The sequence below is a fragment of the Mastomys coucha genome, unplaced genomic scaffold (assembly GCF_008632895.1).
Source record: "Mastomys coucha isolate ucsf_1 unplaced genomic scaffold, UCSF_Mcou_1 pScaffold22, whole genome shotgun sequence".
Lineage (NCBI taxonomy): Eukaryota > Metazoa > Chordata > Mammalia > Rodentia > Muridae > Mastomys > Mastomys coucha.
In genome coordinates, this window is record NW_022196905.1 from 262,642,010 (window position 1) to 262,668,924 (window position 26,915).

The 26,915-nt window shown below is 47.3% G+C and overlaps 1 non-coding gene across 1 annotated transcript; it reads left to right on the forward strand.

The window, feature by feature from the left end:
- The first annotated feature begins 21,574 nt into the window (after positions 1–21,574).
- On the forward strand, positions 21,575–21,681 carry LOC116071548. The gene has a single exon (XR_004110959.1). It is a non-coding gene; the product is annotated as a U6 spliceosomal RNA (small nuclear RNA).
- The last annotated feature ends 5,234 nt before the right edge of the window (positions 21,682–26,915 follow it).

The following is a 26,915-nucleotide window of genomic DNA, read 5'->3' on the forward strand; positions in this document are numbered from 1 at the left end:
TTTTATTATTATATATAAGTGCACTATAGCTGACTTCAGATACACCAGAAGAGGGCGACAGATCTCACTACGGTGGTTGTGAGCCACCATGTGGTTGCTGGGATTTGAACTCAAGACCTTTGGAAGAGCAATCAGTGCTCTTACCCACTGAGCCATCTCGCCAGCCCCCGTGAACAAATCTTTATTCACCCCAGCTTGGGGCATTGACCTTATAGACCAAAGAACCAGATTTACCTAAATCTAGCTTTGAGAACCAATGATTTTATTGGGGTGACTTACAACAACATGGATGACTCAAGTGCATCACTGAAAAGTCCCATCCCAGCGTGGGAGATGACTTCCTGAGAGCCATACAGATAGGGACCCACCAGTCAACTTTCCACCCTTCATACATTCTAGAACTTCTTGATGACCCATGCAGGGTGTATGTGTGGGGGTGAGGCACAGATCTAGGGAGCTAGAATCTTTAAGAGGGTCTAATGACTCTCCCTACTCCCCCCTCCTATAGCAGAATGTTAACAGACCCAACCTGGGGAGGACCTCCTGAGTGTGGATAATCGCTGTGAATTTAATAGCAGACATAGCCATTGCCATCTTGTTCCTGAAGGGTAGAGTTGCCCCAATATACACATCACACTTGCACTCAGGCAGGAGTCTGTGTAATCAACATGATTATAATATGTGATAGGACACATTCAAAGGCTCCTCCTACACACTGTCCTACACTGTCTTAGGTTTCTATTGCTGTAATAAAACAACACGGCCAAAAACAACTTGGAGAGAAAAACTGAAGCAGACGCCATGGAGGAATGGTGCCCACTGGCTTATTTCTCATGGCTTGCTCAGCTTGTTTTCTCATACAACTCAGGATTTCCTACTCAGGGTTGGTATCACTCACTGAGAGCAGGGGCCCTACCACATCAATCATTAATCAAGACAACATCCCACAACCTTGCTTACAGGCCAATCTTGCACAGGCATTTTCTTAATTAAGATTCACTCTTCCCAGATATGTCTAGGCTTGTGTCAGTGTGACAAAACCCAACCAGCCCACACAATCACCCACTCAGCCACGCACATACATTGTCATTGCAGGAGCCATAGCCAGTAGCACCCTCAATACTGCTCAATGACTCTGCTGCGGCTAACAAGCAGCCTGGCCCTAGCTGAGGATGGATGGCTGACTGGAGACCTCCTGGAGGCCAAACCCTGAGCATTCGCCCCAAGAAGCATTAGTGTCTGTGATGGTTTGTATGAGAGTGGCCTCCATAGGCTCATATATTTGAATGTGTTGGTCCCCAACTGGTAGAACTTCATGGGAAGGACTAGGGGGTATGGCCTTATTGGAGTGGGTGCGGCCTTATTGGAGGGGGTGCGGCCTTGTTTGAAGGGGCATGCCACTAGGGGCAGGTTTGAGGTTTCAAAAGCCCATATCATTCCCAGTTAGTTTTCAGCATCATGCTTGCGAATCAGACGAATCAGATGTAAGCTCCCAGCTGCTGCTCCAGTGTTTGCCTGTTGCCTTGTTCCCTGCTGTGCTCCATGCCACGATGGTCATGAACTCTAACCTCTGGAATGCTGAGCCCCAAATTAAATGCTTTCTTTGTAAGTCGCCTCTGTCACTGTGTTTGTCATAGCAATAGGAAAGTGACTAAGATATGGTTAATACTGATTGTCATGCTGACAAAAGACAAGGCATCTGGGCCAGCCTGTGATGGGTTTTTGATTAGGCTCATTGAAGAGAGATGACCCGACCTACATGTAAACAGTACCTCGGATGGGCTGAGGTCCTGAACTGAATAAAAAGGAGAAAGGGGAGGAAGATAGACAGACAGAGAACTGCTGCGCTCCATGCTGCTCGGAGCAGGTGGGAAAGATGTCCACAGACCTGCCCACCGCCATGCCACACTAGTGGGCTGTAAACACCTAACAGTCCGCTAGCAGCCAGCCCAGACATAGACAAGGTCACCTGGACGCCCACCAGCCACATAGCCCACCTGCAGGGGAAGCTACCACAATGTGTGGTGAGTATGTGCTGGTCAGATGGGAGAGAAAGAGAAGTGGGGCAGTTTGAGCATTGTGAAGATGGATGGAGCTGGAGACCTGAGGATGGAGAGGAATAGCCTGCTGTGAGGAGCCAGTCCTGCTACCTGGAGCCATGGTGAGGTCCCAGCCTGAGCTGCCATTGCTCTTCTTCCAGCTTTGGAGGAGGAGCTGCTCCCAGCTGGGCAAGGGTCAGTATAAAAGGCAAGTGACTAGAGGCAGGTTTCCTTCTAAGCAGAACTCTCTTGGCCCTTGGAAGGTCTGTCAGTGTTTAAAGTCAAGCAAAGAAAATGACAATAGACTGGCCTGAAAAACCAAGAGACATTGCTGGTTGGCATCTGGTGGGAAGATAGGTGAGGCCTGGGGATGAATTTAGCAGTTGTGGCCCCAGGCTGCCTGTCAGTATAAAGATTGCCTTGTCTAGAAAAAATGGTGACCTTCTACATAGACAATGGTGGCCATGGCGAGTACCAAAAGGTGTTCCCCGTTGTGACCCAGACCTCGGTCAAGAGTCTGGCTGGCTCAGTCAGCTCGGACTGCTGCAACAAAGCCACTGAAGGCCGGATGGTTGATGGACAGCATATATTCTTCCTTGACATTCTACAGGTCAAAAGTCCAAGGCCAATATGACAGTGATGTCAAGCTCCAGTGTGGACTATTGTCTGCTTACCTTGCTCTCACCTGGTCGGTGTGCAGGTACCTGTGCCTTCAGGAGGGCTCCAGCTTGTACTCTGGTCATCTCCCATAAGCCCTCTCTCTCTCAGGACAGTCACACCCGGGGGATAAAGTTTTAAACAGGAGTTGGGAAAGGGATCGAAATATTCAGTGTCCAACACTGACATCTTCAAAACTGTCCACGAGTTTTATCAGCTTGGGAAAGAGTATGTCAGATGATCATAAAATGGCTTGAACTTTTAAAATATTTGAACAGCATGCACATTTACCTGAAACATAACAATGTATACGTGTACAGAACTGGTAGACAGACTGCCTGTTGCTTACAGCCTCTGCAGAGCTATTTGCAAGGGTTCTGCATGCATGGGACATTATAGAAACCATGCCAGTGGCATCCAACAGGGCAGAAGCAGTAAGATATGCTCTTCTGTAATGAATGCTGGAGTCTGCCTGCCCGCACAGCTTTCTATTCATGGGTCGAAGCTTTTGTGCCCTTCCACACACCATGCCCCATGCTAATGTTTTATATGCTAATATTCTTACTTTAACCCGGCAGCCTTCAGAGAAAGGTCCCAGTGGAATATCTGTTTTGAGGACGGAGAAGATAAGCCCTGAGAACCACTGAGGTACCCCAAGTCAGTAGCCACTACTAGGTCTCTAAGGGTAGAATATGATAGAGCTACGGGGACTCCAGGCTTAGCAGACTTACCCACTCTGTCTGATTTGACTGGACCTACAACTATTTTGAAGTTGAAAACAGTAAGTCGACTGGTCTCTATTTATTGAGCTCAAAGTTGCAGAGCATCTTGAGAGTTACCTTCTTTCCAGTGGTAACTCTAGGGACCTGTATGTAGATATAGACAGATGCTAGGGTTTATACGGTGGGTCCCAGCTGCCTGAAAGCTCTCCTAGATTCCAGTGTTGAGCTCTGCCAGGCTAATGGACTGTTGCTGCCCAAGCGGCTCTGCAGTCAAGGCCATGTCTTTACCAAGTGTGATCTGGAGCCAGACTGCTGGCCAGAGGACATAGAGCGAGTCACGCTGAGTCCACGATCTGCAGTCCCCCTGTTGCAACTGTGTGACAAACTCAGGAATTCCCCAGCTGGGCTCCTCCCACTCTTGCTGCTACAGGCGGTCAGGTCTGAGACCTCCATGGTCCTGGAGAAATGCTACATACTTTCTCTTTTGCAGTTGCAATGCCAGTTGCTGTTTCTCTGTAGCCAGCTCTGCTCCAGGCAGTGGGTCAGGGGTTCCCGGCTTCTGTTGGTCTGTTTGCTGTCATCACCATGTATTTACTTTCCTTATCTGGCCAGAGGAAGAAGATAAAGCAAATGAGGTAAAGATAAAAAAAAAAAAAAAAAAAAGTGGAAGCATCCCCGAGCCATTCACCTGCACTGAACTGTCGCGCCTGTGGCCAGCTTTTCCTTCTCCTTCCTCTCCCGCTTCCCCTTCCTCCTCATGAGAAAGGATCTTGCTGTTTAGCCCAGGCTGGCCTGGAACTCCCAATCCTTCTGCCCCTTCCTTCATTTTCTCTCAGTCTCTCCATCTCTTTCTCTCTCATGTCAGGTTTAGAGACTCAGAACCATTAAGTAGCCTGGCTGTATAGTTTTCTGATAAGGTATGAGGTGAATCAAGGCCCTCTTTCTGTGGCATGTGAAGTCACAAACATCACCTGGCCGTGCTGGATCAGTGTAAGATGACTGACCTTTGGAGTCGCACAAAACATCTCTGTGGAGTGAGTGGACCGGGCCACCAGACAGAAGAACTGATATGGTTGAGTGGGCCCAAACCCTGTGAATCTCAGAACTGAGAAAGGTAGACATGGGACCAACTCCCTGCCTAACTCTACCTGCTCTGAAACTGATAACCATAACACTCCACCGAGAGGACCATGACAGTCAGTCATGTACAGTCTAGCATAAAAACCTCAATAGTTCTCCATGCTATTGAGGTATCTAGATAGGCCCAGAGCGTTCAGCAATGAGCTTCCCCTTCTGGGCATTTCTTCCCACAAAAGGTTTATGTAATCCCTGGTTCACTCTGAGTAAGGTGTATGCAGCAGCCTCACACTAACTGAGAATCCCTTTGTGGCCTAGGGACTATGGAGATCCTTCAGGAAAGGCCACCGTAGAGAGGTGACTTAGTTTAGGAACTCACCACGGTCACTACCTACTCACTCCTAAATCCTTCCTGCCTCCAGATCTCAGGGCTCAATAGTGGCTGAGTCTGTATATGAGCAGGGGTTGTGTTGTGGCCTGACGCAGGGGCTCTCACCTCTCTTGTCACTCATCAACAGTGGCTTCATCTTTCCCAGCATTCCACTTCATCTTATCAAGTCTGTGTCCTGAGAAAGTCAAACACCATGTGACTTGGAACCTTAAATAACACTTTTTTAAAGGTCACCCGGGTCCCAGACCCTACTGATCAAATCAGGAAACTAGGCTCCATTTGTCTTTTTCTGTAGCACTGGGACTTGAACCTACAACCTTGTACTTGTAGGCACACACAGTCACTGGGCTATGTCTCAGTCTTTCATTTTTTTTAAACCAGGAACTTGGGCTCCAGAGTCCTGATGAGAGATCCAGGCTCAGATGTCTTGATTTGTCCTTCCTGCCTAGCCTTCATGCTTGGATCGTCTCTGAGCCTAGACAGCCCTAAGTTGAGAGATTGCGCATTGTCTAGAATTCAGTTACTGTCTACACCTGGCTGTGGGCAGGCTGGAAAATGAGGTTTATTTTGTGCTGAGCCACGTCAGGGATTCTGGTACTGAAGAAGGAAATAAAGATGTGAGGCTTCCTGTGTGTAAGGCCAAGGCCCTCTCTGTCTTCAGGCTTAGCAGAAAGACCCCTTCTCCTGAGCTTTGGGAGCTGACTCTGACAGCTGCAGCCAGGGACCATTCTTCAGCTTGAAGCACTGTTGGCCTTGAGGTCACACAGGTCTGCCTATTGCTTAAAGAGGCTGCTCCCAGAATAACAATGCTTTCCTACAGACAAACAGGAGCCATGCGGAGCACAGCTTCAGCTGTGGGAACATTCCCACAATTACATTCTGAGCACAAGCCTACTTTGAAGGAGGAATGAAGCCCAGCTGTTTCTATTGAGGACAGGCCCCTGGCTGGAGCTTTGCCCACTCTCCCTCACTTCCTTTCTGGTCGGTCTGTAGGTTCTCAGGCGTCTCCACCAGACGCTTGGGCTTGCTGGGGCCCGTTTGGACTCACCCTTCCAGTTCTGGGCCTTGTTTCTCTGGTGAACATCACAGGAGATGTGAGCTAGACAGAGGCCAAAGGGAGATCTGTCTCTCCCCAGGAAAACTGTGTGTGGCTCTAAAATCAACGGGCCTATGGGGCAGAGATCCAAGGCAAAGGAAGCTCCTGTGACCAACTGTGTGGTTGATAGGCAATACAGTCAGTATGTGATGAGCCTTTCCTGGAATCACAGAGGCTCACATTACCTGATGGGCTTAGGGCAGGGCTCAGCCTCACCATTGATTTGATTTTTCTTTGTGATGGGAGGAGTTGATTCCCTAATCCCCTTGGAATTTTTTTTTATTTTATTTTACTTTGTGTGTATGTTATAAGTGTTTTGCCTGTATGTTGGTCTGTGCACCACATGTGCTTCTCATGCCTGCTGAGGTCAGAACTGGGTGTCAGACCCCCCCAAAACTAGAATTATTGATGGTTGTGAGCCACCATGTGGATGCTGAGAATTGAACCCCGGTCCTCTGTAAGAGCAACTAGTGAAGTGCTTTTACCCACTGAGCCGTCTCTCCAGCCCACCCCACCCCAACCCCTGGGATTCTTAGAGGCACGGGATGAAAACTCTGCCATGGTTTGTTGCAGGTAAGAGAAATGTGACAGCTGGCAGTAGGGATCTTGCTAGGAGGGCCATTCTTCAGGAAAAGGGACTGCAGGCCTTTGGGGGCAGCAAGCCTCAGCCTTGGCTATGAATCTGTAAGTCTCCTGAGATGCAGCACGGCTATTGCTTCCTTCTAGGCTCTGCACCTCCCTGGGCCTTCTGGACTTTCTATCCACTTCTTTCTTAACCCAAGTCTTATTTTCCAGTACATTCTCTGGTTAGAGGCCCACTGAGGCTGGCCTGGCCTCTGGTCTTCACAGCCATTGGCTTCTCCTTCCTCTGCTTGCTTCTTGCAATGTAATTGGCTGAAATCTGTTCTCCCCTGATATTTAGCTTTTGTTTTATTTATTTATTTATTTATTTATTTATTTATTTATTTATTTATTGTATATGAGTACACTGTCGCTGTCTAAAGATACACCAGAAGAGGGCATCGGATCCCATTGCAGATGGTTGTGAGCTGGGTATTGAACTCAAGACCTCTGGAAAAGCAGTCGGTGCTCTTAACTGCTGAGCCATCTCTCTAGCTCCCTCCCCTGATTTTTATTTTTTTTTTATTAAAAATTGTTTTTAATACAGGGTCTTGCTCAGGCTGGCCTTAAACTGATCTTCTTGTCCTAGCCTCAGGACAAGATCACTTGCTGTGATCACAGGCGTGCACTACCGTTCGTGGCTCGGCTCACAGGTAAGAAGAAGGTTGTGAGGAGGAATGGATCCAGCTTTTCCACTCTGTCAGCTTGCCTTTCCTCCCCCTTGTCAACATTTGAGTGTTTAAGTCCTCCACTCTTCTCTTAAAATGGTCCCCAGGTTTATAGTTCTTTTAAACTTTTTTCTACTTTATCACTCTGTGGAAGTCATTCAGTAAGACCCATATTTTGGATATTGATCATTTCCGAGGCTAGCCATAGGTGTTAAAGTCCTTCTTCCAGATGCTGGGTGGCTACAGCGAATTGACTCGGCATGGTACGAGGGGGGGGGGTTATTGCTGAGCCAGGAGCTGGCTGGACAGGTTGGGCATGCTAGTAACATGAATTAATGATATTCTCAGTGTACAATGGGACCCTTTGTACGTCAAACAGCATCTGCACATTTTGTCAGCCTTACACATTAGCTGCTGTCTTAATCACTGTTTTATTGCTGTGAAGAGACACCATGACCACTGAGACTCTTCTAAACACAAACACTTAATTGGGGCTGGATTACAGTTCAAAGGTTCAGTCCATTACTGTCATGGTGGGAAGCCTGGTGGCATGCAGGCAGACATGGTGCTGGAGAAGGAGCTGAGAGTTTTATACCTTGATGGGCAGGCATCTGGTCTTCCTGTGACTGTGAGCCACTAGGCCTAATTTTGAGCTTCTGAGACTTCAAAGCCCATCCCCCAGTGATGTACTTCTTCCAAAAAGGACACACCTACTCCAACAAGGCCACACCTTCTAATAGTGCCACTCCCCATGAGCAAAGCATTCAAACACAAGAGTCTATGGGGCCGTTCCTATTCAAACCACCACAAAATAACATTTATTTATTTATTTATTTTGTTTTTTTTTCGAGACAGGGTTTCTCTGTATAGCCCTGGCTGTCCTGGAACTCACTGTATAGACCAGGCTGGCTTCAAATTCAGAAATCCACCTGCCTTTGCCTCCCAAGTGCTGGGATTAAAGGCATGTGCCACCACCACCCGGCGATTTATTATTTTCTTAAAATTGGGTTAAAGAGTAGGGAGATGGCTCAGTCAGTAAAATGCTCATCTTACAAACATGAGCACCTGAGTACAATTCCCAGAAAACACATGAAAAGTCCAAATGTGGTACCGTACATGTGAAGTGTCAGTGCTGGGTAGATGGAGACAGGCAGACCACCACAGCCCAAAGGCCAACCAGGCTAGACTACTTGGTTAACTCCAGGTCAATCCGAAACCCTATCTCAAAAACCCAGATGGGCAGTTCCTGGGGAATGTACCTGAGGTTAACCTCTGACCTCTATGTGCATGTGCATCCACACCTACATCCCCATAGAGACACATAATTAAAAATAAATCTTTATCATAGCTTAAGTGTTTGTTCTGTAGAATTCTTGTGTTGGAAAGTTGACACACAAAGCCCTACATTAATGGTATCTGTATGGGGCAAGTGGCACAGTAAAGAAACCACCAAAATGCCAGCTCCACGATTAGGAAAAAGGCTTTAATTGTGGATACAAGAGAAAAAAAAATCCAGATGCATCTGGAACTGTCCAGAGCAGAGAAAAAAAAAAAAAAAAAAAAAAAAGACTGGTCATGGTTAGGGCTGGGGTAGGAGCAGGAATAGGAAGAGGAGAGAGAACCAGCCCAGGACAGGGGAAAAGCTTTGCAGAGAGCAGAGATCTGAGATGAGAAGCCAGGAGGCTCTCTGTGAGAGTTTTGAAATGTATTTGTGAATAAGGGCTGAAGGAGCCTGGAGGTCAGCAGGGCTTTGACATACAACCCCAGGCATGTGTCAATTGGGAGCCCTAGATTCTTCCTCCTGCCAGAGGCAAAGGAACCTGTTTTGGGAACCTGGAAACTCATTTCACAAGTTCCTAAGGAATGCTGGTTTTTATCTAACCTGGAGGGGGAGCTTTTATAATCCAGCAGGAGCTAATTTCTGGACATGTGCACTTCCTGGACATGTGTACTTCCTGACACTTAACAGTATTAAGAGACAGGACATTCGGGAGATGATTAGGGTTTAATGATGTCCTAAAGATGACCCTTGATGGCAGTGGAAGAGGAGGAGCCCAGAGCCAGGAGCCTGGAGCCACCGGCACTTGGTGGGGGGGCAATTCCCAGACTCCCCTAGAAAGGGAGAACTGCCATCACTCACTCTCCCTCTTGTGGGAAGTGAGTCTCTCAGATGATCCTCTCCAGGAGCACAGGACTCAGCCATGGGGGTTCCAGCAGAAACCAGATACTCACACTTTCCCCTTCTGTCTCCCATTGCTCGGTTTACTATTTATTCTTGAGTATTTTCTTTTACAAATATTTTAAATGGCTCAAGGGTAATTTCTGCTCTCTTAAATTGAGTGAGCTAGAGACTTTCCACTCATTAGGAAAAGGAGACTGGGGTCCCTGTGGCAGCGCCCCATCTCATCGCCCCCCTCCACTGCATAAACTTAGCCTTCCTGCTGCTCCTGGCTCTCGCTCCCCCTCCATCCCGGCTCAGAGATGGAGAACCTCATAGGCAGCCCCAATCAGGGCCACATGGGCACATTTGCAGCATCTCCTGTCCCTTGCTGAGAAAACTAAAGCATCTTCCTCTACCCCCTCCATGTCTATCTCCCTTTAAAGCATTTCAGTTCCCGGAGCCTTCCTTGGACCTGAGAAAAGAAGAGGCTTGTGACCAGCAGGCACACTGCCTCCCACGGTCAAGGGCACCCAAAAGGCTGCTTCTCCCAAATCCTCCTCTTCCATCCCCTCCCCTTCTGCCCCCAGGATTTTTCTTTGTCTAATCTTTTCAGCTTTCTGGTTCTCCCCTTCCTCTTTCCTCTTTAATCACAGATTTAATTTCCATAGTCGTCTTATTTACATAATTTGAAATCAAATCCTCATACATTAACATTCTACGTTTCAATCCCAGCACAGGACAGAATACACAAGGAACCTGACAGCCCCTGCTGAGACAGCTCCCACCTTTTTCGTTAATGACCAATGCTTCCAGGGTGAAGATTGACGCTTCCTTGCTTTGTCGATGGGAAAAGAAGAGAGGGGCGAGCTGCCCACACAACAGTGTGTAGAACACTGGCTAGGAGCGGAACACCTCAGAGCTGGGATACTAAAGGCTTTTCAGGAACATGTGCAATGCCATGTCTGTATAACTCGGGAGTTTAGGCACCGTGTGTTTAAAGTGAGGATACGACCCATCCAAGGTTGAGGGGAAGAATTTTATTGTAGGTTCTGAGGGAGAGTACAGCCAGAGACATCTGGAAGAGTGGACTGAGCATGGCTGACAGGCTGAACCAGGCCTTAAGAGGAGAGAGAGTGAGGGTGGAGGAGCAAGAGAGGAAGAAAAAAGAGTGCAAGTAAAAGAGACCAAGAGGGAGGGGGCTGAGAGGGTACCCGCAGGACCATAGAGGAATGAGAAGCTGGAGAAAAGAAAGCCCATGAGCTGGGAAGTTTAGGGTGGGAGGTGTGGTGAGAAGAGCTGAGAAGAGCCACAGGCACTGAGGGAGCCTGGAAGCCAGCATTTCTTTTGGTATGTGGATTGGCACTATAGTTAACCATTTGTTCCATATTTCTTTTGGAGCAGACAATGTCCAGCCTGAATTAGCCTTCACAGGTACCAGGCGACCTGTATAGTGTTTCTCCGGGTAGGACAGTATTGCTATGATAAAATACCATTACAGAAGCAATTTAAGAAAGGAAGGCTAAATCCTGGCTCACAGTTCAAGGGTACATCCTACTGCTCACAGCTTCAGGAGTTGAAGTAGCCGCTCATACGGCATCCACAGTCAAGAAGCAGAGATCCACAATCGCTTTCGATCAGTGCATGGCTTGCTCTTTGTATAGTGCCAGATTTAAGCCCAAACATGGTGCCACCTACATGGATAGGTTGTCAGTTGACATAAGACAGTCCTCCACAGGTGTGCCCAGAGGCCTGTCTCCCAGTTGAGTATAGATCTCGTCAAGTTGACAATTGAGATTAATCATCCTGTGTGAGGTGACACAGTCCTTCTGTGGTTAGCAGATCAACCATGAAAAAAGAATTGCCTTTACTGTGCTCAGTAAATTCTGGGCCTGCTGAAGAGGCCTCCCTGAGGTAGGACCTCCCAGAGCCTTACTGAAATCATCCCTGAGGCAGAGCTTCCCAGAGCCCTATAGGAAGTTAGTCCTCCATGAGGCAGGACCTCCCAGAGCCTTACAGGAAGTTAGTCCTCCCTCAGGCAGGACCTCCCACAGTCTTACAGGAAGTTAGTCCTCCCTGAGGCAGGACCTCCCAGAGTCTTACAGGAAGTTAGTCCTCCCTCAGGCAGGACCTCCCACAGTCTTACAGGAAGTTAGTCCTCCCTCAGGCAGGACCTCCCACAGTCTTACAGGAAGTTAGTCCTCCCTCAGGCAGGACCTCCCAGAGTCTTACAGGAAGTCAGTACTCCCTGAGGCAGGACCTCCCAGAGTCTTACAGGAAGTCAGTACTCCCTGAGGCAGGACTTCCCAGAGTCTTACAGGAAGTTAGTCCTCCCTCAGACAGGACCTCCCAGAGTCTTACAGGAAGTTAGTCCTCCCTCAGGCAGGACCTCCCAGAGTCTTACAGGAAGTCAGTCCTCCCTGAGGCAGGACCTCCCAGAGTCTTATAGGAAGTCAGTACTCCCTGAGGCAGGACCTCCCAGAGTCTTATAGGAAGTCAGTACTCCCTGAGGCAGGACTTCCCAGAACCTTACAGGAAGCCCTCCCTGCTTATCTCCACAGAAGTTATACAGACACAGCTTCTCCATGAATCCTACCATCCTGAGTCTTCAGAATGATCTGTGAAGCAGCAGTTTGGGGGAACTGTTATATACGAATAGTACTCTGGATCAATGGCTTCTCCTCATTGGTACAAAAGGGGCTAAGGATGTGGCTCAGTTGGTGGAGAGCCTGCTCAACATTCATGAAGCTGTGGGCTCAGTCCTCAGCATGGCATAAACTGGATGTGATGGTACATGCCAACAATCCTAGTACTCAGGATGTAAGCAAAACAAATGCAACTAGTGGTCAATCAGGGCATGACAGGGGCAGGTAATCCCAGTACTCAGAAGGCTGAGGCAGAGGGCTAACCAGGGCTACATAGCAAGATTGTATCTTATAAAAGAAAAAACACGGGGCTGGAGAGATGGCTTAGCAGTGAAGAGCACTGTCTGCTCTTCCAGAGGTCCTGAGTTCAATTCCCTGCAACCACATGGTGGCTCATAACCATCCATAATGGGATCCGATGCCCTCTGGTGTATCTGAATAGAGTAGCAGTGTATTCAGATACATAAAACAAATAAATCTTAAAATGAAAAGAAAAAAAAAACATTAATAAGATAAAAATCCCATACCACAGAACAAGAAGCATTATCAACATCAATCAAATAGATCTGATGCCTAGGGAATTCTGCTGGGCTTCACCTGCAATGGGTGTGTAGGTAGGAAAGGTCACTTGGGCTCATGCCAGCCTGGCTCCTCTGTCACACATGCACAGTGGAAAGGAAGGACCCTGGCAGGGGTTGAGGTGTGGGAAGAGGCAGTGGCTACTGACTTGCTGACATAGGGTAGAGCCACTGGTAGGACCAGGACTGTCAGAGCAGTTCCCCAACCCTCGGGTCTCCCATGTCATCCAAGACCCACCTCCTTAGACCCATGTACAAAATAAAACAAAGATTAAAAAATAAAAGAGGCCCTGGATCAACAGAGGCTGCCCGAGGTCATGAAAGGATATGAGTGGAGACCCAGGTTCCAGGACACTGCTACAGTCATGTCCTTGTCCTCAGTGATGGAAGGCCTTGGTCTGGCCCCACCTCCAGGCTTTTCTCCAGGCCCCTCCTTACTTGAAGGAAGAAGGCACCTGCTGTGGCAGGGCACACGTAGTCACAGGACACGTGTGGCTGTTTTACTTGTAGATTTAAAATTATTTCTTTCTATATGAAACCACAGATAGAGATGATTCCGAATGCAAAGCTCATAAATTGTCAGGGTTAAACACAAGGCTTCAGAAAAGTCTGTCTCAGAGGCGGGCTGAAGCGTGGGCAGGCGTGGGAGGAGGGGTGGGGGAAGAGCTGGCTTAGGCCTCCTGCCTCACTGTTCCATTCTATAGGGCCTCCACCAGCACCTCAGCGCCCAGGCCCCGTGTTGTCATGGTAACGCTCCTGCGCTGGGTTTGTGCAGGGCCCCTTCCTCCTCTGTTGGATGGGCTCTTTCAGCCTCTCTTGATGTGCTCCAGCTTCACTGCTTTCCTGGCGGGATCCCAGCGTAGGCTTGTCTTTTTTATCACCTGTACTGATGGGCTGACAAAACCCCTTATCCCTCCTGAGCAAACCAAACCTTAAAGCAAGTCCCAAAGTTGCTCAGGGTCACCCCCATCCCAGCCTGCAGTAGGACTGGGGTAGGCAGATCTGGTGACGGAACACTAGGGGCTATTGAGGGACAGCGTGCAGGCTGCCACCACCCTAAATATGTTTGCCAGGCAGAAAGAAGAAGTCACCTCGTATTCCCAAGCATGGTTGTTGCATGGGGTAGTTGATTGCGGGATTAAATGTTCTGCAGCTGATAGAAGATTCAGCTGAACACTGAGCTTCCTCAAACAGGAGTGCTAAGAATGTTCCCTAGAACTGGGCTAGGGCAGCAGATCCCATCTGGTCTCCAGAGACCTCCCACTTTTAGTCCTACCCTGTGGGGGGGGACTCCATACTCAAAGTTATTTTGTGACCCACATCAGCAGTTGGACTTCCAGTCATCTTATCCGTATTCTCAAGAGAAAGCATGGGGAAGACAAAATAAGTTTGCCCTTCTTCTAAGACACCAACCATGATGTCATTTGGGGGCATGATGTCACATGGGGCAAAGCCACAGCAGATGGGGGTGGGTGTCTGTGTTAACCAGGTCCTTTCCTCAGGAAGGGGTGGCTGTAGACATAGACAGGACCTGTGTCACCCACCCAAAGACAGAGCTGGGAATAAGGGTGAAGGAGGAAAGGGCTAACCTTGCAGCCGGCATTTCCATGGGGCAGTCACATGAAAAGTCAGGAAGATGCCGGTTAGGCGTCCTCCATATCCAATACTTGGGACCAGATGTGTTTTAGACTTCTTTTATTTTTTTGTATGATTATTATGTTGGAATGTTTTCATGTCTGTAATGAAATATCTTGGGAATGGACCTCAGTCTCAACATGAGACCCATCTGTGTCTTATGCACATGTCATCCCGGAGCCTGGGGCAGAGTTTTACACGATGCTTTACTGGCTATTGGCTGTGGCTGATGACCTGAGGTCAGGGGTGGAATTTTGACACTTGTGTTTTCGTGTTAACATCAAAACGTTTTGAATTCTAGAATAGGTTGGATTTTAAATTTGGGGGTTAGGGATGTTGAATCTGCAGCCCTAGAGAGTAGGTTTGGAAGGAGAAGGAGAGTGGGGAGACATGGTGGGGGCGGAGAGGCATCAGTGGGGCTGCAGGAATGGGAGGCAGTAGTGGGGCAGATACTGCAGAGACGGGGAAGAGGAGGGGAGTCTGAGGTGTCCTAGTAGCTACAGGTTTGGGAATGGGGTGAAGTAGCTGAGGTGGGCCAAGGGTGTGTCTGACTGGATAGGAAACGGGCCAAGGCCAGGGCTTTATGAAAACCTGCCTTTAAGAAGAGCTGTGAAGGGCAGAGAACTGCTGTTGTTTTGAGACAGGGCCTTATGCAGCTCACACTAACCTTGCGTTTGCTACGCAGCTCCTGATCCTTCTGGTTTCACCTCCCAAGGGCTGAGGTGATGGGCACCTGGCTGCAAACCCTCTTGTTAGCTGACTTAGTGAAAAATGAGCTTTTTGACTTCGCTACCTCGTGTTCTTATTTCTCTTAGTGCAAAGGGAAGCTATGCAATGTTTCTTCTCTTCATCTACACGATCATCTCTCTGGAGACTCAGGTATCCTCAGTACCTCTGAGCACAGAGGTCAGACCCAGTGTCCTTGGGCACACCCAAAGGGAAGGGAAGATGAACTTCTGGCAGGTCACCCCGAAGACCTACGAGCAGGTCGGTGGGTCGTTCCTGCTGACTTAGGACTTAGAGTCCAGTGTCCCCTAGATATCATTTAAATGGTTCCAATATCCTTATGTAGGGCAGAGCTCTGTGGAGGATGAGGTGGGAAACTGTGGAAATGCGTGTCTTATGGTCTTTAAAATGGAGCAGACATCCTGGAGGTAGGTATGAGAAGTTCTTTGAGCAAGGACACAAGAATCTCCTAATTTAAATTCCTGTCCTAAAGCATGTGCCGCTCCATCCTCTTGAGAGTAAATTACTTCTATAACGATGGATTAGCTCAGAGGTCTCATCAGAACGCAACGACTCACCTATTTGTGTTTAATACCGAGAGGTTCGAGGCCCAGGAAATTGGGTTCTGACACCTGTGAATGGTTTCTCTCACGCTCACGGACCAAACTGCAAAGCTGCCTCAATTTGAGAGTGTTGGTCACGCTGTTGCGTTTTTGGAGGTCACCTTTTCAGAAACACTGGGGTGAATGCTTTCAACCCCGTCATCTCTCTTCCCACTGAGTCTTGTCATCCTGAGCTTCCAGCCCAGACTCGTGGCATGGAAGACCCTTCTCCTGACCTGGCCTCTGACTTACTAAGTAACCCCTCCGCCTGCTAGGGCCCATTTTGCTTCCGAACTGTTTTTGTTGTGTATCCAAGATTTTTATTCTTTAAATTTATAAACTTTATCATAAAAAATAAAAATAAAAATATCACATGCCCAAATGAACAGAACCCGAAGTCTGTTCTGTCCCTCTGTTTTCTTTCTTTCTTTCTTTTTTTCGAGACAGGGTTTCTCTGTGTAGCCCTGGCTGTCCTGGAACTCACTCTGTAGACCAGGCTGGCCTTGAACTCAGAGATCCACCTGCCTCTGCCTCCCAAGTGCTGGGATCAAAGGCGTGCGCCACCACCGCCCAGCTTCTGTTTTCTATTCTACACAGTTAAAATAGGGCATCTGGAGCAGAAGCCGTGGGGCTTCACAGGGTAAAGACCTCATCCCTGGGCAGGGTCAGGAGGAACGTGCTTCGTGTCCATTGTGGTAAGCTGCCCTCTCTCCCATCCTGTTTGGGATACGCCACCCTCTTGCTTTTTACTTATAACCCCAGAGCCTCCTTCTTGTGTTTGTAGCTCCCAATAGCTACTTCCACTGGGTCTCTGGTAATTATTTTTCACATTGGCCTTGTGAACTGGCTGTCCGTGGCTTTACTCAGTGTGACCCTTCTGTTTGCCGTGTGTTCTTCGGATCTCTGATAGTACTTCCAACTCTGCCTCAGTCTCATGGAGCTCCAGACTCTTCTCTCTCTCTCTCTCTCTCTCTCTCTCTCTCTCTGTGTGTGTGTGTGTGTGTGTGTGTGTGTGTTTGAAAGAGAGAGTGTGTATGTATACTCCATGCATGTGTGTGCATAAGTGTGGTACGTGTGGCATGAAAACATCTATAATTTGCACATGTGTTTTTTTTTAAAAGATCTATTTATCTTTATTCTATGTGTAGGGGTGTTCTGCCTTTGCATTTGTCTGTACCCCACATTCAGTACCCATGAAAGCTAGAAGAGGGATCAGATCCTCTGAAACCGGAGTTACAGATTGTGTTGGCCACCACATGGGTTTTGGGAATCAAATCTGGTTCTCCTGGGAGAGCATACATTGTTCTTAACTGCTGAGCTATCTCTCCAGACCCTGTTTGTAGGATCTGTGCATGTGTATACACATAGTATATGTGGAGTTGTGTCAGATGTATGACAATCTGTCTTCTCTGCCTGTGGCTACCACAGGCTAGCCAGTAGCCAGGGGACTGCATGGTCCTTTTTCTACTAGTGGCCTGTTGATGTCACCTGAAAGATTCTTTAATGCTGTCAATGTGGTCTTTATTTTCACCAATGTTTTCCCTTGCGTATAGTGAGTTACATAGGGGCCCTGGGCAAAAGAGCTGAGCTTCCCAAAACACAGGTCTATTTGTGTTAAACAGCTTCCAATCATGGTGGCAAGATGCCCAAGGAAACAACTCAGGGGGAAAGGATTTCCCTCATGGTTTCAGAGAGCTCTGCCCATGGTCACATGGATCCATTGTTTCTGGACCAAGGTGAGGCAGAGCATCATGGCAGAGCAAGCTGTTTGTCTCATAGCAGCCAAGAAACAAGAGCTCCTCTGCAAAGATAGCTTCCAGTGACTGCCCATCTCCATTTCTACCACCTCCTAATAATGAGATCAGCTTATAATTATTTTCCCTAGGCCCATGTTTACATAAACGTGCTGGTGTGCATACATGTGTGTACCCATAAGTGTGGAGGCCAGGGGTCAACTTTGGGTGTCACTCCTCAGTTGCCATCTATCATGGCTTTGGGCCAGTGTCACTTACTGGACAGAAAGCCCCAGGAATGTTCTTGTCCCTGTTCCCCAGTGCTGGGATTAAAAGTGCACACCGTACCCAACTTTTATATGGGTTTGGGGGATGGAACTCAGGTCCTCTCCTCATGCTTACATGGTAAGCATTTTATTGCTTGAGCTATTTCCCCAACTGAACCTGCCAAAGCAGTGATTGGTTGATAGATTTTATCAGAGCCCTTATGATTTGATCACTCCCAAATAGTATCACCTCAGAACGCTGCACTCATGAGCTTTTGGGGGGACATTTCAATCTGATCCATACCTCCGCTCAGAAAAGCAGACCACATCTCTCATTTGTCAGCGGAAATAACATTCTGCTAGAAGTTACCTTGCAGGAAGCTTCTAGTAATAGCTCTGGAGTGAAGACTTGTGTCCTAGGGAGCCCCACAGCAGTGGGGTTCACAGCACATGAGAGGCATGGGAAGGTTCTTCTCCAGTAGCTCTGAAAGAAGAGAAGCAATTGTTCTTCACCAGCTGGTCCGAGCTCCATGCCTGCATTTAATATTTCTCTTTTTAAGTCAGTGTGTCAGTGTGATAACCAGCAAGAGTTGGTTATTCCTGGGATGGCTGACCTCATCTCACCTCATCTTATCTTAGCTCACCTTATCTTATCTTACCTTATCTCATCTCATCTCATCTTAGCTCATCTTATCTTATCTTATCTCATCTTATCGTATCTTATCGGATCTTATCTTTGCCTATCTCTGTATCATCTACCTACCAATCATTTATGTACTTATTATCTATTTGTTATCTACCTATTAACTATCATCTATTATCTATCTACCTATTATCTATCTACCTATCTACCTATTATCTATCTATACCCACACATATACACAGATACATATATGTGCATGTAAACATGCACGCACCCTGCAATCTCATGGGCTGGAGGAACAGTCTGTCTGTGATGGAGAGACTGAAGGCCATAGAAACCTTGGTTGTCTGTGCTTCCTCCTCACACTGATACAGTCTCATCAGAGGCTGCAATAGCCTTTGCCAGCCTTGTTGTCTATGGGAGTCAGGACACTCAGGGTGGGGCTGGCAAGAGAAAGGAGACAGAGGACAAACACTAAGACAGAAAGGCCCAGGGACCTGCTACCATAATCTGAGTTTTGGATAGAGCAAATGCTTAACAAATGTTTGTAAGAGAGTGAATGTGAGGCTGGGAAGCCCTAGGGACCAGGCTGACAAGCCTGACACTGTCCTCAGTGAAAAGGTGTGAAATGAAACAGCCTGCCGGAGCTCAAGGGTGCCCCTCTGTCCGTGGCAGTGGGGCTGCAGACATGCCTCTGCAATGCTGCTCACGGAGGTAGAGTGGTTCTTTTCAGAGACCTCCGCTCAAGTAAAACCAGATCCCCAGAGAGCCTCAGAAGAAAATACTGGAATGAGGCGGCATGAAGTGGAGTTGGTGCTCATTAATGAGCACTTTTAACATAGATTGAACATAAGTGTAAATGGGGATAGAGGTGCACAGGGAAACAATCAGACACCCTTGAGAGAGAGAGAGTTCTGCCTTCCTGTCTTTAAGACAGCAGCATGTGCGACCTCTGCAGGCACCACCATCATGGCACCCTTAAACACACACTGTGGCTTCTCACAGCCTGGTGAGCCTGGTGAGCATTACCTCAGTCTGGAGTGGCTATGAGCCAGGCATGCTTGGGAAAGATGTGGGGGCTGGGCCGGGGGCTGGAGGAAGGACCTAAAGAAGGGTAGAGGGGTTTGTGGGCCAGTTCTAGGGTGCTGACCAATCTGTCTGTGCTTTTCACTCTGAAGACAGCTGGCTTATGTCCAGCTACATGTCTATCTGACCTTAAAGCACCTCAGGCTGGTGGGTGTTTCATCCGGAGCACATTCTCTGCATGCAAATGACCATTGGTCTCTTTGCCAAACTCATTCTCTCTCTGTCTCTCTCTCTCTGTCTTTCTCTCTGTCTCTGACTCTGTCTCTCTCCGTGTATGTGTGTGTGTGTATGTGTGTGTGTGTGTGTGCGCGCGTGTGTCTCCATCTATGCTTGTGAAGGCTAAAGGTGTTCCTTTTTAGGAAAGGAACTTCACCAGCTGAAGAGACATGACTGGCTTGCCCCTATGACTTTGGTTGGAAGCTAAAATCTCCCTTGGCATGCTGGAGACATGTGGTGAAATGCTATGAATATGGCACAGCATAAAACTGTAAACTTATTTAAGACATTATGACGGGTTTTTTCGATTTCTTTGTAAATTGGATAATTCTCAAATGTGATCTTTGTAGATGATGATGTTGTGTTGTAATGTCAAAATGTTGGACTTGCTTAGAGTTGACTGTAATTACCTTTATTTTGGGCTTGGAAATCTTTCCCAACTTTAGTGAAATATCAAGTAATCTCTGGCAAACTGAAGCTGTAGGAGCCCAACAGGGAAATCTTTCCACTGGCTCAAAATGCTTGTGCTCCAAAGAAATGAACCCTGCAGGCCTGGCCACCCGTGAGCATCACAAAGCAGCCTGGATCACTCCGTGATGAATCTGTTTAATACTTTGCTCTCTGCTGTTCTCCTGTCAAACACATCATTGGATTCAGGAGTGAGAGTGGTGCCTAAGACCTCCTAAAGATGTGGCACTGTTGATATGAGCTCTATACAGAGGCTTGGAAACAGTATGCAGTCACCAGGAACAAGGTCACAGAAGAGCTTCCATGTTGCAGTCATGGTGGCCCAGGTTGGACACCATCCTACCCAGCTTCACTGTGGCCTCTCTTTGCTTGCTGGCAGCTATGAACTTTGTGGTCCTATTGGGCAGAAAGGGAAACCTCAGCAGCCTACGAAGTGTCACAGAGCTTCTGGGCCTTAGAGCTTTCTGTATTGTCGTCTCCTTGTTTAGCGAACTAAGAACTTGTTTGTTTTCAGCTCTGTGCCATCTGTGGGCACTGACTTGAAGATATGGGCCTGGTGATATAGCTCAGTTGGCAGGGTGCTTTGCTTAGCATATATGGCACCCTGGGTTTGATCATCAGAGACAAATTAGCAAGGCATGGTGGCACATGCTGCAGACCTTAGTACTCGGGAGGTGGAGGAGGAGGATCAGAAGTTAAAGGTCATCTCTGACTACATAGCTAGTTCAAGGCCAGCCTGAGCTACACGACAACCTGTCTCAGAAAACAAAACAAAACAGAACAGAACAAAACACCAACCCAAATCAATAAACTTTCTTGGACACATTTTATGTGGCATGTGAGCCCAGGAAACTGCCAATGTTCTCAGAGACATTGTTCATTGTTCTCAGACTCTATCTGTACCCCAAGAGAGTATGTTGACTCCACCACCTTTAGGCCCTTGTCAGTTCAGGGGGTGGGGGTAGGGGGAAGGACTCACACCTGAGCCTTCATGTCAGCATTCTGGAATGCTCTTTCAAGATATCAGAAACATTTGGCTGTGGATGAACACAGCCCTGATTCTCAGACCACCTGCTTAAAATCTAGACCAATCAGCTGCCCATGTGCTTCTGCCCGGTGCCAGCACAAGATTTCATCACAGCCAAGATACTGTTTTCCTCCTGTGTTATAAAAAGTTGTCAGAAAAGCTCAGGATCATCTAGAGTGTGAATTCTGGGGTGCTCTCTGGAGGGCACTTTCAGAAAAGCCTCTTGTCATAGTAAATTCCTACACCAACCTGAATCTGACATACGGAGGCAAAAGTAATCTGTAAAATGTGGGCGGCATGATCCAGCAACTGACACATCACTCTGAATGGCGCGGGAGCTGCTCAGAGCATATTGCTCTGTAAGTATCAAGTGGTATTCATAGTCATTTGATTATTGTGAGGTAATATACTTCACATATGTATATATTAACAAGCACCATCTTTGGCTATCTCAGAGGGCTAAGGCAGAGCCACTTTCTGCAACTGGCCAGCTAACATAGAGCATCAAAGAGCGGGTCCAGTGCTCGCTTCGGCAGCACATATACTAAAATTGGAACGATACAGAGAAGATTAGCATGGCCCCTGCGCAAGGATGACACGCAAATTTGTAAAGCATTCCATATTTTTTAAAAAAAAAAAAGAAAAAAGAGCAGGTCCAGCCCAGGACCCACTTTTCCCCTCCTCCCAGCTCCACTTCTGGCCCATAATCTCACTTCAATTGCCAAGTGGGTACCCAGTTCCAGGAGTTTTGGCTAGTGGGTCACTACCAAAGCTGAGGAGGACTCTTTCCATTGTGTGGTTCCGTAGGAAGCCCCCATGAGTAAGGGTCACATGACCATAACAGAAAGCCAAGGCTCTGGTTTCTCTCAGCAGAAAGCTTGCTTAGGCCCTAAAGCCATCAGATTTGGCTCAAGCCAGATGACTTGTGTGGAGACCCAGTGACCCAGAGACCTCAGGCCTTTGTGTCTGAACAGCTCCCACATTCTGGGTTAGCTTTCCAGCAAGCCTCTGGTCTGGTGTGAGGTTGTATTTCAAGCAACAATATGAAAAGCGGCTGGAAGATGCTTGTCACACAACTGTGAGCAGACAGAACTGACTCCTGGGCTCATAGCCCTCTCAATGCTGACGTTAACAGGAAAATTACCTTTTGTATGTGATTTAGCTAATTAACTAGCTAATTAATTAATTAATTTTTTGGTGGCACCTCCTGGGTACCAGGCCTTATGTAACAATGAGATATATCTCTGGTCTTCTTTTTACTTTTTAATTTGAGACAGGCTCCTGATAAGTTGCCCAGTTACTGACTTTGAACACGCTCTGTAGCTCAGGCTGGCCCTGTTATTTCCATCCTCCTGCCTCAGTCTCCTAAGTAGCTGGGATTACAGGCCTGTACTACCTGTACTTGGCTTGTATATAACTTTATAGTTTGCTAGCAACTTTTGCAGAACAGCTTTGTTGAGACATAATTCACCCCACATGGCTCACTTCTTTATAGTGAACACCTGGGGGGTTTGTGTGGATTTCCACAGTTCCTATATCTATCCTTACCATGTAATTTTAGAACTTTTTTTTTCATCACCAAAAAGAAAGTCTGCCTATTAGCAGCCATTTCTATTATCCTATCTCACATCCCCTTCCCAGACTCCCCAACCTGCTTCCTGTCACCACTGTAGACATTACATATTAATGAAAGCACACAAGACGTGCGGGCTGGCTTCTTTATCACTTGATTGATGTATGTGACGTTCACCGGTGTTATATGTGAGTGGTGCCTCCTTCCTTTGTTCAGTTCAGCAATATCCATCAGTCAGTTTACTTTGATTTATCAATCTATTCATTACTAGAACATTTGGGCTCTTTGGTTGGGTTACAGTTTGAATCTGAAATGGCCCCCAAACTCATGTTCTGAAACATGGGTTCTGGGCTTGTGGTGATGTTTTAAAGGTGGAGCCTGCAGGAGGTGGGGTCTGACTGACAGAAGATCGCTGGTGGTGGTGGGCCTTTGAAGATGACACCAGTGCCTGGGCTGACCCAATTTCTTATCTGGCTCCATGGGAGCAGTTACCGTCTCCTGTTCCCGCCACCTCAGATGGAGCTCTCTCTGCCTACTCTCCACACCTTGCTGGTCTGAAATCTCTCTAAACGTGAGCCAAAAACAGTTTTTTTTTTATTCTCCCTCTTATGTTATTTCTGTCAGATACTTTGATCACAGCAATGCAAAAATAATACAGTCAGCCTTCCCTGAAGGTGAGAGAGAATGTTGACTGGGGAGAGAAGCCCCGACAGTGTGCTGAGTGGGACAGAGGGATGTGGGAACCTCGCTTGGCTCTTTCCTTAGGCCGAGAGCAGAGCGTGCAGCTCCCAGGTCTGCATCTGTGTCTCAAGAGGAAAATGGAAGCATGGTTCACTCCCTCTCCAACACCATCAGCCTCTCCTTACCCAGACACTTTGGTGCACCCTGCAGGAGCCACTCAACCTGCCAGCTCTGGCTTTCCATGCACACAGCTCACAGTCAACACTTTGTTGTTTGAATATTCAACATGAACACATACTCAAAGGAAGTTTTCAATATCAAAGACAGAGATAAATGAAAATAAATAAGAAGAAAGAGTCCGGAGGAAGCAGGTAATGCTGGGATGAGAAAATGGAAAACAAAACACCCTATTAATAGCTTCTGGGAATGTGAGAGACCGCTTAGAAATTAAAGTTGGGACATGAAACATAGACTGTGGACTTGAGATCTTCATCAGCAGGAGGGGTGCCACAGAAACATATGATGGAGAGAGAGAGAGTAGAGATATTCTGACAGAGATTACAGAGAGACAGGCAAGGGTCGGAGCACTGAGGGAGATGAAGGGTGAGGGACTGGAGAGGGTGCAGAGGAGTAGAGGAAGAAATTAGCACAGCCCACTTTGGCCAAGAAACTTCCCAGATTGGAAGAGTGCAAACGTTTGGGTCGACAGCAGGCATGGTAGGGCATACCTTTAATTCCAGTACTCCAGAGGCAGAGGCAGGTGGATCTCTGTGAGTTCAAGGTCAGCCTGGTCTACAGAGTGAGTTTTGAGACAGCCAGAGCTGTTACACAGAGAAACCTTGTTTTGAAAAACCAAAACCAAAACCAAAATAAGAGAGAGAGAGAGAGAGAGAGAGAGAGAGAGAGAGAGAGAGAGAGAGAGAGAGAGAGAGAGCAGGCTGGCCAAAATAAGGAATTAAAAATACAAGTCACATCTATTTCAGATCCCTAGGAATTGAGGGATAACTTACTTCTAAAAGTGTGTGTGTGTGTGTGTGTGTGTTATAATAAAATTTAAAACAGAACAGCATTGGAATTCTTAAAAGACCAAAAGTTAGAAGATAATGACACAATACCTCCAATATTCAGATATTCAGAGGAACCATGACTTTCATCCAGACTTATATCCTCAGGCAAACTGTTAATCAAGAGGAAGGACAGGAGAAAGACATTTTAGAAAATCAGAGACACAGATTTTTTTTTAACCTCCTCTGAATGCACCACCAACAAACTTGCCTCAGTAAAGGGCACAGGAAGGAGGAGAAGGAAGGGGAGGAGAAAGAGGAGGAGGAGGAGGAGGAAGGAAAAAGAGGAGGAGGGGGAGGAGGAAGAGGAGGAGGAGGAGGAAGGAAAAAGAGGAGGAGGGGAAGGAGGAAGAGGAGGAGGAGGAGGAGAAGGAGGAGGAGGAGGAGGAAGGAAAAAGAGGAGGAGGGGGAGGAGGGGGGGAGAGGAAGAGGGTAGACTAAGGACTGTATCACTGTACTTTTGCAACAGGTGATTGGGTTCAAAGAGAGACTAGTATTGGCATAAACCTGTAGCCTGGCTCCGGGTTGAGGGCAGGAAGGAAGAGTCGTAAAAATAAAAAGAAGCTTGGACATGGTGGTTCATGCCTCTGATCCTAGTGTGTGAGAGGCAGAGGAAGGTGGGCTTTTACTAGTTTGAGGCTAGTCTGGCCTATATAGTGAGTTCCACATAGTGAGACCCCCTTCTCACACACACACAGACGCTTACTCTCTCACACACAACGCTCTCTCACACACACATACTCATACACACTTTCTCTCATACACACACATACTCTCTCTCGCACACACACTCTCACTCTCTAACACGCAGACTTTCTCTCTCTCTCTCTCACACACACTCACACATACTTTCTCTCTCTCATACACACACATACTCTCTCACACATGCACTCACACACTCTCTCACACACAGACTTTCTCTCTCTCTCACACACATACAAGAAGGAAAGAGGAAGGAAGAACAGAGGTGCTGTGTTTGAACACATAATAACGCTATTGATTTGAGTCGTTTGGGGAGAAAAGAGACAAACATTAGGATACAGGAAATCTTAAAAGCAAATAAGCAAAGCAATTTGCAATTATTACCTTGGGGATGACGGAGCAGTGTGTTGACAGAAGATGAATCATGGCAGACTTGTGCTCAGGGCCAATCATGCTCCATGTTACATTGGTGAGTGTGTGGGAACCTGTGATAGTCAGCAAGAGAGGTGTGGGATGAAGGTTGACAAGGATGTTTGGTGCCCACTTAGGACACAGAGGACAGTATCTAAACAGGACAAGAATAAGATTGCAAATGCGACAGAAGCAAGAGGCACCATCGGGTTTTTGTCTCTCTGTTCTTTTAAAATGTTACTTGGTGTTGAACTTTCTTGTCTCGGGTGGAGATGTGAGATAGCTCATATGCTGCAACCCTCCCCCCGCCCCCCAATGATATAAAAAATGAAATAAATCTTTAAAAGTAAACAAATATAATAAAATTAATAAGCCAGTTCCCGTGCCTCATAACCTCACTTTGGGGCCAGCTCACCTCTGCCATCTTGCTTTGCAAGCTTGTATCTTGTCTGCTGGATGAATCATAGCTCCTTTGTCATAGGACGGCTTTGCTATCTGGCACCTCAACAGAAACAGCCCTTCTAAAAGGGGGCTAGGGTGAGTTTTATTTCTAGGAGTTTAAGAAGTTAACGATATGGAAGAAGAGGACTAGTAGGAAAGAAGAGAGGGAAGCAGCAGTGGGGTGAGTGGGATCCAACTATTTAGCACCTTCTATAAAAATACAATAATATGCTAGTAATACATATCAAGTGAAAGTTTAAATCTAATCAACTACTTATCTGCTGCCTTCTTTGTGTGACGTATGTAAACAGCCTGACCCCCCCTCCCTTGGTATAAACCAGATATAAAACACTATCCAAGTAAAAGAACTTCTTTCAAGGTTTTGGAAATTGCGGTTAAGGAACACAGGCCCGACAAGCTCCATCGGGATCCCAAGGAAGCAGGAGACAGAGCAAGCATTGAGCGATCGGAAGGAAGAGGCCTCTGGAGGGAGGAGTTAAAAAGGAGGATGTTTGAACAGAAAGGGCAAGTTCTTAAAACCAGTCTGACCACCTTTGATCCAACCTGGAGCCTCTGAGCAAGATTAAAATGTCAATTCTCGGGCCCTTCCTGATGCCTGTGGTCAAAGGTGAATGTAGCCAAAGCTCACAATCGACAGCACTGGAAATGTGCCAGAGTCCTGCCCTTAGTGGTTCTAACTCCATCTTGAAAGTTCCCAGCATGGCTGTCTCAATGATTTCTGTTTTCATAGTCCTTGGCGCCAAACACAAAGGAGGCAGGCAAAAGAAGCAATTGACTGTACCTTCTGGGGACCTGGGAGGAGGCTTGCTCCCTGATGAGGGATGTCCCTGTCTAAAGAATCCCACCCAGACATGAGCATGCTTGCTTTCTTATGAAGTCTAAGCCTGGCATTGAACTATGGTCAAAGATTTGATGGTGTCAGTGTGTGGAAGATAGGTGGTCCTGGACTGGCATTTTAGAGTGACAAG